This window comes from Mus musculus, chromosome 4 (assembly GCF_000001635.26).
Source record: "Mus musculus strain C57BL/6J chromosome 4, GRCm38.p6 C57BL/6J".
Taxonomy (NCBI): domain Eukaryota; kingdom Metazoa; phylum Chordata; class Mammalia; order Rodentia; family Muridae; genus Mus; species Mus musculus.
This window is the reverse complement of record NC_000070.6, coordinates 69577124-69589179: the sequence shown is the minus strand read 5'-3', so window position 1 is coordinate 69589179 and position 12056 is coordinate 69577124.

The window sequence follows — 12056 nt, the reverse complement described above, 5'->3', positions numbered from 1 at the left end:
TAACTGAAGACCCACATTGACTTGCTCTGAGTTTGTCATACTGTCTGGTTCAGTGTTCACAGTGGTGAAATTGACACGTTGACCACTGTGTTCTCATATATCTGTCATATAGCCACTTGTTAACCTGCTCAGCCGTTACTGAAAAAAGATGTAAGTCACCACACAGGACTGGGTAAAAGAATACCCGAGGTGACAAAGGCACCAGTAGGGATGAATGGACACACATTTTCATAGTCAGTAGAAGCTTTTCCTAAGAGAAGGGATTACTGCCTAGTTATGTGTCTAGGCAAATGACCACAGGACTGGCACCAACAAAACTTTCAGTGGGAATTTACATTGAATCTGTGAATCATACTTTAGTTAAGAAGACAGCCTAAAGCTTTGTAGAATGATTTTATTAATAAAACATGTATTACTCACTATATGTTTGAATATTTACATTGAGTTGGAAACTAGAAAAATTTAGAGTCCCATCTTAAGAGCTATGTTCCTCTGTGCTTCCACCTTTCAATCAAGAATAATAACACCTCCCCCTAAGTGTCTCTGGAGAATCAAGTAGAACAACACACTTTTCAGCAGCATCATGTAGACACAATTAAAAGCTGAAAGGATGACAGTCATTATTATTGTGGTGCTCATATTTAGTCTGTAAAAATAATCTTATAATAATCACTCTAGAATTTAATATCTCCATATTAATTAATTAAGTGGGAAATTATTGAATTTCATAAACATTAATCAGGACCTATTATTTGGAAGACAGGAGGAAACATTGCCACTGTTTAAAAAATATTCAAATAGTGAACATTCAGTCTGCAGTGAGAGGGAATGCAGAATGTCTACTTTCTAGGTTCAAGTTTTCTTTGAAGAAATTCCAGGTAGTAGGTAGTGCTGATAGCAGGAAGAGTGTGTTAAATTCCAAATGGCTGAAATACTGAATTTTATATTCTGTATGCTTTATCTCACATAAACAAAAGAACATATTAGATGGATTACCAGGTTCTGTGATCCCAGGGCAGTTATGAATGAAGAGGGAGAATATCTGGTTGCCATTTAAAGGATTAATTTCAGGGTTATGGGATATCACAAAAGAAACTGAGCACCAGTTCTATGCAATGGCATGAAGAAAGTAGCTGGAGGCTAGGAGTAACTTGCCAGAGACTAACTAAATGTGAGAGAAGGCATGTGGACATAATCTGACCTCCTATAGACTTGCCTCTCAGATGCATATCTGAAGAGAAAGCTGGGGTTGTTAGAGGATGTGAATAAGTCTTCCCAACAAAAACAGGAAGGAACTTCTGTTTCCCCACCATTCAAAATTTCTTACTTGAGGGACAATGCATCCCACTGTGTATGGACTACAGGACAGGGATGAAGGGATGGCCCACTTGGTTGTAATTGTATATTTTGGAGTTTATGGAAAGTATAACATGAGCTTTTCTTCCTATTCTCATTGAATATTCCACAAACACTCGCCATATAAACAACATGTCTTTTCACAGCCCTTATTAACATTCCCAGAACCACTTGCAGGCTTTCAGAAGCCCATTATTATAATTATAATCAAGAATCTTAGGACACAGCCATTTGTGCCAAAAATACATTTACACGCAGAATTGTTTGCAGAGGAGTGCAAGTGAGAGATGCTATTTTATAGCTCTGCAATCTATGGGTAGAAATTCCTACAGCATTTAATTTCTTTCCTCCATTTAATTTCTTAATTCAAAATTCTTATTGTCAAAATTCCTAACTAATATTTGTGTTTGTTGCCTTTTTTTATTAAGAAAATTACCATGTTCTTTAATTTTCAGAAGCTTGAAGAATGTGTTTGTTATCTCCATCCCCTGAATTCTTCTACTGGGGATAGCCATGAACCAAAAGAACTCACATCAACATTTAAGTATATCAGTGGGGTCTGCACTAATCCCTGTCTTCGTAAAAACAATTGCCCACTCGCTCAGTTATTTTATATTAGAAAAAAACCTTTTATTTCATAATTGTAGTTAAATGAATACAGCATTACTTCAACCCAGTTCACATTGTTTGCTTTTGCTTGGACTTCTGTAGTCTATAGAGGTTAATCAAAACTAGATCTGGTCTTCAGGAAGAATATCTTCATTTTGAAACAAACAAAGAATAAATATTTGTCCGGGGAAATACGATTTAATGAAAATTGCAAGAGATAAAATGTGTAAAGAAAAATAAAATAAAATAAAAAAATTAGGCATCACAGTGAAAAGAGGAGGGGGAAAACTATGTAACTAGGCTTGATGTAAAAGAGGAAGTGAACAGCACCAATGACCAGAAGTGGGCTCCTATAATATGATAATCCAATCTTGATTCTAGATAGCTGATACAGGAGACTTAGATAAGCACTAAATGACTCTGTTTCCCAACATTCTGAGGTGGAATAGTAATGTTTCTCATGAATCCACACACAAGTATTAAACATGCTGTGAATAGCAGATTTCAGCATTGCATGGAATGCTAGCAAGGCATCAGGTTACAGAACAGAACAGAAACCCAGACCATCCTCTGGCTTCACTTTTTTTTTTTCACCTTAGCCTCTGTGTTTCTGTGTGTGTGTCTCTCTGTGTGTCTCTGTCTGTCTCTATGTGTCTCTGTCTCTCTTTCTGTCTCTGTCTCTTCCCCCCCTCTGTCTCTTCCCCCTCCCTCTCCCCCTCACTCTGTATCTGGGACTGATCCTGCATTCAAAGATTTATTTTAGATAAAATAGTGTTGACACATCTCCAGAATTTTTGTGTAAAGTTTTAAGAGTGGAACATTACTTACACATGTCATAAATGTTAGCCGCTACTGCTGTTATTATTCTTCATCAATCTCTGCTTTATGAGCTGCAACTCATCTGTAAATGGGAATCTGCTGAATCATATTTTCAGAAGTAGTCTTAGCTACTCCCCCACCTGGTTCCCTAATTCTGTCCATTTCTCCAACTCCTGTCAGTCACGTGTGGCCTATAGGATTTATACAGTAAGGTTACTAAAGTTTGATTAGAATGTGTATTCTGGATTTGCCTTCAGCACAAAGGGGATTGATTACTCATCGCGCCATTCTTTTGTCTTGGAGATTTGGTTGACTTGCTTTGAAAGAATGGTGGTAATGATGACTCCTGGTGCTAGGGACTACACAGATTTATTTTTTTGAGATCCTATACTAGTTCCTCCAAATAGGCTTTGGAGTTTGTGTAAAACTAGTGTGTTGGATCAGAAATTCTTTGCATACATATGGATGGGTCTGTCTCAGTTTTCGTATTCTTAAGCTATTTTTGTCTTTGAAGCTGTGCCTTTTAAAAATAGGAGCAGTGACTCTGTAGGTAAGATAGAATGTGATTTGTTCACATTCTATCTTACCTACATCGTGTTGGAGCCCTAAGGGCAGAGAAAAGATAGTGAAACTGTCTGGGCTCTAGTTTTCTCTCTAAGCCACGAGGGAGCAGGGAGCAGAGGGAAAGAAGTGGCAGATGTTTAGAGTATTGTGTGGAATGGGATGGGTAGCCCAGGGCAACGTCCCTTGATCTAACTTTCCTAAGGTAAGGAGATAACTGTGGTGATCATTCATACTGCCATTATTGTCCTATGTTGGTATGTTTCCTGGAAGTTTAGAGCTGGGTAAGGACTCAAGCTTATTTCTTAGTGGTTTCCAAAGTGACATGGTACCATTGCCACACTTTACACACACACACACACACACACACACACACACACACATACAGAGTTATCAAGTGTGTATACTGGGGCCACTCTTGAGCTTACAAACTCATCAGAATTGAAAAAAAAAGTATCTTCAGAGAGTTTTATTATGATGAGAATTAAAGATACTCTCCAGACAATTTAATTATTAACTATAAATGGCATGAAATAAAGGCACAGGGCTCAAAAGTGGGAAAAGCATATAACCAACATAGACAAGATGATAGAAAGGATGATTGAGAGGATGTCTGTGCTTCTAGCAAATGGCACATGCAAGGTCCTGTGGTCTGCAGGTTAACATTGTTCTTTCCTGTGAACATTACAATTTCTTTATAAGGGACATTTTACAGTGTTTGCCATACTTTAACTTATTCAACTCTAACCTGTTGAGCTAAATAAAGTATTGCCCATGGATTTCCGTGCCCATTCCTCAAAATTCAGTAATCCTAGTGGTGTATTGAGAAGAAAAACCATTCTTTCTTTAAATGCATATGTTTCAAATACAGTGCTCACTTACACGTAAATCATCCGGCTGCATAGATAAGAGACATAAGCATAAATTAGGTACTAAAGATATCACTTAATATATAGGCTTTTTGTGGAGCTAACATTACTTGAGTCTATGTAACCTAGTAAGTACCCAAGAAATATCATCTCATTCATCACTATAAAATATTTTCATTTCTAATTATTTATATGTGTGCTTGTCAATACCATGCTTAAAGAGTTCAGAAGAGGTCACTGGATTCCCTGGAGCTGAAGTTTCATGAGTTTCGGAGTTTCCTGAGATGGATTCTGTGGATCCAAGTTCAGTCCTTTAGAATAGCACTCTGAGCTTTTATCTGCTGAACCATTACCCTTTGATTCTTTACTTTGAATTTTTAGCTGGTATTCAGAGATTTTCTAGTCTAAACTTATTTACCAGTATATACATGAGGATTAATCAGATATTTGTAGCAGGCATCTACAGTGGCAGGACCCAGTAGATCAAGAGATGTTCTGAGATGAGTTGAATGAAAAGTATAGGAGGTCTATGGATCCCCAGAATTGTGGGGAAGTTTGGGCTTGGAAAGTCCTTGTGGGAAAATACAAATGCAAGCTCTTTCTGGTTTTTATTAGTCTCTCACCCACATCTTTCCTCTTAAAACACTTTGCAATCAAAAGATTTTGGAGTGGACTATTTTCAGCCCTCAGCGACTAGGAGCACAATGAGAAAAAGCTGATTAGGGGAACTCTGTGCTGTACACATAAGTCAGAATCACCAATATTCATCCCCAGCAGAATTACAGCATTAATTTCTCACAAGAAACATCACAGCTTTGTTTTCAATCCCCTTGTGTCACTGTTTTAATGACTCATCATGGCAAAGTTTCTGGAGTTTGTGACTCCTTTCAGTCAACGTAAACCTTCTTTTGAGGTTTAGTTAAATTTTTTTCCTTTGTTAAATTGCATTCTTAAAGTTACCACTTCTTCTCTAGAAAGATCCGGTCATCTTGGTGCCACCTACATAGAATTTTTGGCTGCTCTTCCACTTCTAGTGAGAATTTGCATTCAGCTGAATGTCTCCTCTTATAAATAAAAGACAACTGGATGTGGAATCAAACTCCCCATCATTTCTTTATCACACAGAATCTCCATTTCATTGTCAGAAAGAAATTCATGGGCAAAATAAGAAGCCTTATCTTTTAAAGTTGCTGTCATGATTGTAATAATGGATGCAGTATTCTCAGGGAGACTGTTGAGTGCTCAGAGAATTTGCCAGTATTGTTCCTTCTCTGTTGATAGTGTTGGTCATCTCAAATTGTATTGTTAGATTCCTGAGGTCAGGGGACATGTCTTCTATTGCTTGCTTTTTATGTGACCTTAAGGAATCTACTTACTTTGTAGATCTAGGTATAATGGATAAAATCAGGACATAGGTAGAACCATGCTTATTCTGATGTTCAAGGGTAGTGGATATTTATTTTTCTTATAAGTGTATGTGCCTGTATGTATGCAGGTGCATGTGGGGGGCATGTTGGGGGGGCATATCAGAGCACAACATTACTTGGTTATGCTTCTTTAGGTTCCATTCACCTATTCCCCAACCCCATTTTTGTGGAGACAGGTTTCTTCCTGCCTGATAATCACCAATTAGTGTCGGCTGTCTGCTTTAGTAGTCTCAGGGATGCATTTGGCTCTGTCTTCTCAGTACTTATGGAACTACAAGTGTGTGCCACCATACCTGCCTTTTAAAAAAGGTCATGTGTTCTGCAGATAAAACTCAGACCCTCATGTTTGCAAGGCACTTTCTAACAGGACTGGCTACATATTCCCATTTCCTTGTCTCCCTCTTAAGCTATATGACCTTTCTACCTGCTTCTTATAAGGGTGTGGTGATGACATGGGCTTTACTTTATAATCTGAAGGAATTGCCCCATCCCAAGACTTAACCATATCTGACCTTTCTGTACTATGTAGGGTAACATACTTACAGGCCCCAAGGTACTTCACAGACCACTATTACATCTTACCACATTATACAAATATTAATTAACAATCAACAGATGACAAATAACTGAGACCATATTAGTCAATATGTAGACCAGGTCTGGTACTTCTTTGAGACTTATTTTGGGAAGGAAAAGTAACCATGTAATGAATATAATTGAGGGAGGGCAAAGACAGGGAATCGGAGGAAGCTGACCTTCTCATTACATTCCCGTGTTTCCCAGGGCTCCACACCCTTAGCCATTCCTCAGCTTCTCACTGTGGGCATTCTAGGCTATCAGTCTATCGCTAAGCCATAGCGCAGCCCTGTCTTTCTCCTCCCACAGTACCAGAAGGAGGTTCTGGGCACCTTGAATTTGGTGCAAGTTTTGGCAGTCTTGGGACAGCTTCTGCCAAAGTCTCAGGAGAATTACCTGAGCCACTGCTGTCCACAGTTGTGTATGTAAAGCTACTGGCTAATGTATTTGCCAGTCTGCTAGGGGGATTCATGTCAGACTTCCAGATCAGATACACAATAGTGCTTTAGCTACTTGCTAAGCAGAGTTGATTTCATTTTGGGTTGTGCAGCTAAGTGGGCCCCATCCAGTCTAGTCCTCAGTTAAGGCAGAGAAAAGTGGAGCAATCAGAGATAGCGTTAAAAAAATGCACACAGAAACACAAAGGATCCTCATCATCCCATCCGAGTGTGATTATCTAGCTCTCTAATTCCCTCCTCCTCATGACTTCCCATTGGCCATTGTGAAATCTTAGTTTCTGACCACAATATTCAGGTCCCTCATTACCTGACACCTGCCTCCCTGCTGCATAGACTTTCAAAGCTAATGCTCTAATCATGCATTAGTGGCTTGCTGTATCCTAAAAGGCCATGCTCTCTCATGTGTGGATGTCTTTGTACATTCACTTTTTTTTTCTCCCTCCTGGAATTGTACAGTGCCTATCTCTAAATCTTCTGTTCTATTCTCCTTAATATATTTTTGCATATGTTTCCAAACTAAAAATAAGACCTTATTACTTTCCAGAACCCTTCCTTGACATACAGACATTTAACATGTCTTTAAAATCTCTGCCAACCTAAATGTACTCCTGCCCGAAGGACACACATATTGATAATTTATGTGCTTGAAAGCCTAATTCCCCACTTCAGTCCAAGCTTCTTAAAGGTAGGGGCATGCATGTCATTCATCTTATCAATGCTTCTTGGAGACCAACTATGTCTGAAAGTCTGGTTTCTGTATTAGTTACTTGTTAAGTTGTTGTAACTAAATTCCTTGACACAAAGCTACTTAATTGAGGAAAGTTTTATTTTGCCTTATAGTTCCATGAGGCAGTCAGTTCATCAAGGTGAAGAATCAGGCTGCAGGGCTGTGAGGCAGCTGATCACATTATTATCTTCAGTCAGAAATCAGGCATAGGAATAGGGATGGGCATGGAGATGGATATGGGGAGAGGGGAATATTGAGAGGGAAGGGGAGGGGAAAGAGAGACACGCTGGTGTTCAGCACACTTTATTTTCTGACCACAGACCATGAAACATACATTTAAAGTAACACTTCCCTCACCAATTAACTTAATCTAGACACTCCCTCAGAGACATGTCTCCAAAGTGATTCTAGATCCTGTCAAATTGATAACACAAATCATCAATGTTCCCAAGTTGGCAATCAATCCTTAGAGAATGACACAATGTCCCCAAAGTCCCACAGTTCAGATGTTCTAGATACACAGTGAATAGATAATACTATATGATCGAAACTGTCAATAGTCAGCTTCAAGTACAGTGAAGGAAACATACATCTGTTTGCAGATGATAGTGGTAGGTACAGAGTCATCATTGTAAGGTGGTGATGTCTGTGAGTGCACCCTGCACAATATCACTGAGCACCTTGCTCGTGTCGTTCTGCACCAATTCCCAGGCAAACACTCTTTGGAGGGGTGAGTCTGTCTCCGCTGACACCATTACTTCAGACAAATAGGTACATAAAACAGTCATGCTGGCTTCTGCTTCATTAGGAACTCAAGGGGGAAGGTAGGGAGTGTGGGGGGGGGGAAAGCTTAATGCTGTTTGCCACTCAAAGATAACATCAAGAGAAATGGAACTTAAACTTTTGGGTTAGTGAGAGCTTGTTAAAGTAAGGGAGGGGAAACATGAGGTTGGATGTCATGGAGATATACTGTCTCTTCCGACTTGGAATGACAGCCAAGGAAGATTTCACACAAGTCCTCTTGAAACAGGACATGCCAAAGGCAGCAGAGAACGGTGGAAAATGACTCTCATTTCTTACTTTGGGAAGGTTTCAAAGAGATTTATTCATTTCTTTAGTCATTCATTAAATATTCATAAGCACCTAGGTAACCAGTACTGCATTAGATAGCCAAGGAATTTAAAGATGACTAAGATCAAATCCAAGACCTCAATCAATTTGCAGTTCCATATAGCAGCTAAATAGCTATACTGTTATTATGTTACAAACTTGCAAGAGCTAGTCAATTGCAAACACTTGCTAAGCCCTCGATCTGTGTCGTGCAGTACATTATGAAACTGTGGGTGCATTAATCCTTTTTGTCTTCACAAGAATTCTGTGATTTTCGTGAAACTTTCTAGTTTTGCCTGAGTAATTGAAAGTAGAGAGAGGATAAGTAGTTTTCTGAAAATTTGACAGCTACACAAGAGCAGAGAGAGAGTTTGCACCCCCAGTATCTGTCCTTAGAGTTTGTGCACCCTACTTCTACTATCTTGCACAAATAGTGACTCATATAGATTGCCCTGGGATTTATTGAGTCAGGAGGGTTGGAGACAGTGTCTCAAAGATAGAGATCAGGGGTTCAGGCTTTGAATATTAAATAAGGTCAGTAGATGGACCGGGCTCATGATTATAACTTAAGTCAGAGGGGCAGGTACATATTGACAAGTAACTGGTAACACTGACTAAGAGTAACATCATACAATATCATGACAAGGTAGAAATCACTGGTTATACAACCAGCCTTTCTGAACTATTTGCTGGCAAAAATTGGAGAAAAGCTCATTGTTAATAACCTGTAAGATCAGTTTAATAACCTACTAAAAACAAAGCCTTGATAGTGTTATTTGTCCTTCTAAGTCAAGGCTGATAGATGATGGAGAGGGATGGAGAAAATACAAATTTGTAAAGTTTAGCTGAATGAGCAGACTGAGGCAGAAACTTAGAGCCATGCCAAGAATCTCTCTCTCTGTCTCTCTTTCTCTGTCTGTCTGTCTGCCAGTCTGTCTGTCTGTCTGTCTCTGTGTATCTCCCTCTCTTTCTCCCCTCCTCTCTTTGTGTGTTGCAAGGGGTATTGTTATGAAGGTAATGAGGATGTGGGGAGGATTTGAAGGTACCAGAAGTAAGATGGGGTAGGGGAGTGAAATGTTAAGCAGTTGCTATGTTGCCTCTGTGTTCTGTCTCTCTTCACTGTAATTGTTTCTGGGAATATACTCAATGATCAAGGGTTACCAGTGTCTGATAGCTGGAAGCAAGTGTAGGGGGTCCTTTCTGGGGAAAATTTACACTATCCAAAAAACACAACATTCATTATCATTTTGGCAGAGGACATTTTTCTCTGGTGCAGAAATAGAGAAAATTTTGGAAAAGTAGATTGAAGAAATAAAAACTTTCAGGAAGTAGAGGCAGGCAGATTTCTGAGTTCGAGGCCAGTCTGGTCTACAAAGTGAGTTCCAGGACAGCTAGGGCAATACAGAGAAACCCTGTCTTGAAAAAACAAACAAACATCTAAAAAAATAAAAATAAAATAAAAACCTTCCTAAGATTGACTAAGGGTTTTGGTTAGAGGTCTTTGTTGACATGTGGGATTTTAGATCTTCATTGAGGTGGTGGGGGCTGCCTTCTGCCTCTTGGAAACAATCATTTCCTTGTTCTTGGTAATATGCTATTTTCTATTTAACCAGGTTTCATGCTTCAGGGGTGTTGTTTATACATGTTGTGACCTGGCAAATGTCTAGGTGATCTCTGAGTCTCAGAATAGGTTAAAAGATATAAGATACAATTTGCTAAACACATGAAACTCAAGAAGAATGAAGACTGAAGTGTAGACACTATGCCCCTCCTTAGAATTGGGAACAAAACACCCATGGAAGGAGTTACAGAGACAAAGTTTGGAGCTGACATGAAAGGATGGACCATCTAGAGATTGCCATATCCAGGGATCCACCCCATAATCGGCTTCCAAACGCTGACACCATTGCATTACACTAGCAAGATTTTATTGAAAGGACCCAGATGTAGCTGTCTCTTGTGAGAATATGCCGGGGCCTAGCAAACACAGAAGTGGATGCTCACAGTCAGCTATTGGATGGAGCACAGGGCCCCCAATGGAGGAGCTAGAGAAAGTATCCAAGGAGCTAAAGGGATCTGCAACCCTATAGATGGAACAACATTATGAACTAACCAGTACCCTGGAGCTCTTGACTCTAGCTGCATATGTATCAAAAGATGGCCTAGTCGGCCATGACTGGAAAGAGAGGCCCATTGGACTTGCAAACTGTATATGCCCCAGTACAGGGGAACACCAGGGCCAAAAAAATGGGAATGGGTCGGTAGGGAAGTGGGGGGGAGGGTATGGGGGAATTTTGGGGTAGCATTGGAAATGTAATTGAGGAAAATATGTAATAAAAATATTAAAAATAACATGAAAAGAGATAAAAAACTATTTTAAAATAAAGACTCCATATCACATCACTTTAAAAAAAATATGTAAGAAGCATTGAGGAGTGTAAGATTGTATTCAACCAGCTCACGGCATGAAGGATACTTTAGTTAGATTCAGAACCCTCTGACTTAGTACTTTAAAGTGCTAGCGTTAAGATATGATTCCAAGTTTTTTTTGTTATTCCTGGAATAGATACTCCAAAAAAAAAAAAAAAAAAAAACCTTTTCCCTTCTGATACTACTGGATTTTGCACAGAGATGATATATAGAACAGTAGAAGAAAGTTCCAGGAAGATATATTGATATTGGGTATTTTAGGAGGGTTGTGAATGCCAGTTTGAGTGTCAACAACTTTGGTATTTCAAGCAGGGCCACCTTTCATCATACTCAAGAAAACCTAACAGATGACAGCATAGTGGCTTCATTTTAATCAGCCAGGGCATAAGAGGCAATGTTCCTATTACAGGGAGATCTATAAGGAATCAGGCCCATTAATGGCTGCCATTAAATTCGGGGCATGTGGGGAAAATTGTAGTTTGATTTAGTTTAGCAACACGAAGATATTGGCAAGATAATCACATAAAAGTGATGCCTTTTATGGCTGGGCTATTTGATTTTATGTCAGCGGGCTCCAAATTCCCACATTTTTATGATAGTATATAGGTTCCCCCACCTAATGTATGCATTATCCAGAGTAAAGGTTAAATAGATTGTTTTAGTATTCAAGGTTTAAACTTGATAATATGGATATTATAAGAAATTCCTTTCCCTCAGTGATCTCTTGCCTGCAGTTTATCTATGGTTTTCTCCTGTACCATCATCTCTCTGAGAGACAGTAGGAGTCTGGTAAGCCAGTGGAATGTGAAAGAAGAGAAAACGGGCCTATGCTGGGTGTTCAAATCCAGTGAAGTGACCATGGTTAATGTATTTTTTCCTGGCATGAGATGTCTCATCTCATGTTAGGAACAGAGTCTGTGAGACCTACCCCACAGCACTCTTGCCAGAATTAAGGGAGACAAAGTCTATGAAGTATATGGTATATGTTTGGGCCAAACAGTCAATCACTGATGGAGTCACACTCACCCACTGCCTGTCAGATACATGAGGGGAAAACAATGGGAAACCTATCATCTCGAGTTAAATTTTTCATTTAGCAAAGAAAAAAGAAAGA